At 47.2% G+C, this 3,259-nt stretch overlaps 1 protein-coding gene across 2 annotated transcripts in view; it reads left to right on the forward strand.

Moving 5' to 3' along the window:
• The window catches only part of SAE1 (SUMO1 activating enzyme subunit 1), an 86,629-nt gene that overhangs the window by 39,773 nt on the left and 43,597 nt on the right, over positions 1–3,259 (forward strand). The gene's annotated exons all lie outside the window — the stretch shown is intronic.

Genomic DNA, 3,259 nt, shown 5'->3' on the forward strand with positions numbered 1-3,259 from the left:
TGCCCAGCTAATTTTTTGTATTTTTAGTAGAGATGGGGTTTCACCATGTTGACCAGGATGGTCTCGATCTCTTGACCTCGTGATCCACCCGCCTCGGCCTCCCAAAGTGCTGGGATTGCAGGCGTGAGCCACCGCGCCCGGCCCTGTTTCTTTTTCTTTTTTTGAGACAAGGTCTTGCTCTGCTGTCACCCAGGCTGGAGTGCAGTAGCACGATCATGACTCACTGTAGCCTTGACTTCCTGGGCTTGAGTGCTCCCCATGCTTCAGCCTCCTGAGTAGCTGGTACTACAGGCACACACCACCATGCCCAACTAGTTTTTGTATTTTTTTTTGTAGAAGGGAGGTTTATCTGTGTAGCCCAGACTGGTCTTGAACTCCTGGGCTCCAGTGATACTCCCACCTAGTCCTTCCAAAGTGCTGGAGTTAAAGACATAAGCCCCTGCGCTTCGTCTGCTCTTCAGAATTATTTCCCTGCCTCAAAACCAACTTCACTCTCATGAAAAGGTGGGGTTGTTTTGCCTCTTACTATTAATGAACTACTTTACAGTCCCTCTTTGCTAGTGGTCAGGAGACTGTTAGTAAGTATTGGTTGGCTTCTCAGTGTTCTTCCTGTGCCTGGCACTGTTTTTTGTTTTGTTTTGAGACGGCGTCTTACTCTGTCACCAGGCTGGAGTTCAGTGGCGCCATCTCAGCTCACTGCACCCTATGCCTCCTGAGTTCAAGTGATTCTCCTGCCTCAGGCTCCTGAGTAGTTGTAATTACAGGCATATTTTTGTATTTTTGTATTTTGTATTTTTAGTAGAGACAGGATGTTACCATGCTGGCCAGGCTGGTCTTGAACTTTTGACTTAATATGATCCGCCAGCCTCAGCCTCCCAAAGTGCTGGGATTACAGGCATGAGCCACCCCGCCTGGAGGGATGAATTATTTGAAAGTCTCAAATATCCATTTGTATGGAAAGAATTACATGGGTTGAGCAGGAATGAGTCTTGCCTATAAACGGGCTCCACTCAAGAAATGCCTCCTGTGGACAGTGGGAGCAGGTGTGAAAGAGGTGCCAGCAGTCAGCAGAGTCCTCTCCAGTCTGGGGTTCCATGTGGGAGCAGCGCCTGGGCCCTTTGGGAGAAGCTTGTTGCCCACTGCCTCCCACATAGAAAGCCCTCAGGAAACAATGGCCGCTAATTGGCCAAGGCTTGGGTTTGACTTCCGCATCTCTAACTGCTGCTTATGAAAGGAGTCAGCTGCCCTTTGAGTTTTCCGTAATCAAGTGATTCTCAACTGGGGACATTTGGCAGTGCCTAGAAACATTTTTTGTTGTTAGAGCTGGGTGGGGAGATACTACTGGCATCTATCTAGTGGGTGGAAGAGAGGGATGTTGCTGAATATCCCACAGTGCACAGGACAGCCCCCCTGGGACAAATTGTTATCCAGCACAAAATGTCAGTAGTGTGCTGAGGTGAAGACATCCTGATTTAACCCTCTGCAGTTTCCAGAGTATTTAATCATTCATCTCAACGTCACAGGGGTCATTGAACAAAACTGGTATCTAGGAGCAAAGTGAATATTTAATGCAGATGCGAGTGGCCATCAGCATCAGAAAGTATGGGGCTGGAGGAGTGGACAGGTGGTTGGGGAAGAAACAGTAGCTTTATGACTTGTGTGGCAGGCAGTGGTGCATGGTTGTTCAGAACAAGACCTTTGGAATCAAAACAGACCTGGCTTCCAGCGGGTTCTGCCACTCTGCCATTTTTTTTTAGATGAGTGATCCTGAGCCACTGACTTTAAATTCCCTGAGCTTCAGACTCCCCTCTACAGCTGGTGGTGTTAATAGCACTTGCTGGAGGACCTTTGTGAGGTTTAGGTGATATACATGCAGAAGGCCCAGCCCAGAGTTTAGTCCTAGAGAACTGTGTCATCCATGAAGATATGTGCTTTTTTTTCCCCTCTTTTTTTGGATGTGTACACTTTTCGACTCTGCAGTAGATGATTTGTGGTTGACTGTATTTACCCCTATATTTTTGGAGACAAAGTCCAGCTCTGTCACCTAGGCTGGAGTGCTTTGACACAACTTTTGCCCCCCAGGTTCAAGTGATTCTGCCTCAGCCTCCCGAGTAGCTTGGATATTAGGCTCACACCATTGAGTCCAGCTAATTTTTGTATTTTTAGTAGAGATGGGGTTTCACCATGTTAGACTGGTCTCAAACTCCTGACCTCATTGTGATCCCACCCTCCTAGGTCTCTTCCCGAAGTGCTGGGATTACAGTTGTGAGCCACCGTGCCCAGCCCAATTTTTGTATTTTTAGTAGAGTTGGAGTTTGCCATGTTGGCCAGGCTGGTCTTGATCTCCTGATTTAGTAATCTGCCTGTCTTGGTCTTCCAAAGGGTTGGGATTACAGGCGTGAGCCACTGCGCCCGGCCTCTGTTTTCTTTTCTTTTTTTTCTGAGACAGGGTTTCCCTCTTGTTGCCCAGGCTGGAGTCCATTGGGGTAGTCTTGGCTCACTGCAACCTCCGCCTCCCAGATTGAAGCAGCTCTCCTGCCTCAGCCTCCCGAGTAGCTGGGATTACAGGCATGCGCCACCAGGCCCGGCTAATTTTGTAATTTTAATAGAGACGGGGTTTCCTCATGTTGGTCAGGATGATCTCCAACTCCTGACCTCAGGTGATTCACCCACTTCAGCCTTCCAAAGTGCTGGGATTACAGGCATGAGCCACCGTGCTCATCTTTTTTCGTTTTTTGAGATGGAGTCTCCCTCTTACCCAGGCCAGAGTATGGTGGTGCTGTTTTGACTCATTGCAATCTTCACCTCCTAGGTTCAAGTGATTCTCCCACTTCAGCCTTCTGAGTAGCTGGGATTACAAGTGTGTGTCACCACACCTGGCTAATTTTTGTATTTTTAGTAGAGATGGGATTTCACCATGTTGGTCAAGCTGGTCTTGAACTCCTGACTTCAAATGATTCCTCCCACCTTGGCCTCCCAAAGTGCTAGGATTAGAGGCGTGAGCCACTATGCCTGGCCTGACCTCATTCTTACACTTGTATTAAGGAATACTTCTTTGGATATTTGGCTTGGTTATTTATATATTCATATAAATGAGATTCTCCAGTAATTTGACCTCATGGAATTTTTCCAGGAGAGTATGGCAGCTTCCCCAGGTGAGGTTACCTTCTGCCAAATATACTTGCTTTTAAGTGTCTTTGTGACCTGGGGTAAATAAGTCATCTTGCATCTTCAGGATTTTTTTTTTTTTTTTTTTTTT

The sequence above is a fragment of the Cebus imitator genome, unplaced genomic scaffold (genome assembly GCF_001604975.1).
Source record: "Cebus imitator isolate Cc_AM_T3 unplaced genomic scaffold, Cebus_imitator-1.0 Scaffold266, whole genome shotgun sequence".
Lineage (NCBI taxonomy): Eukaryota > Metazoa > Chordata > Mammalia > Primates > Cebidae > Cebus > Cebus imitator.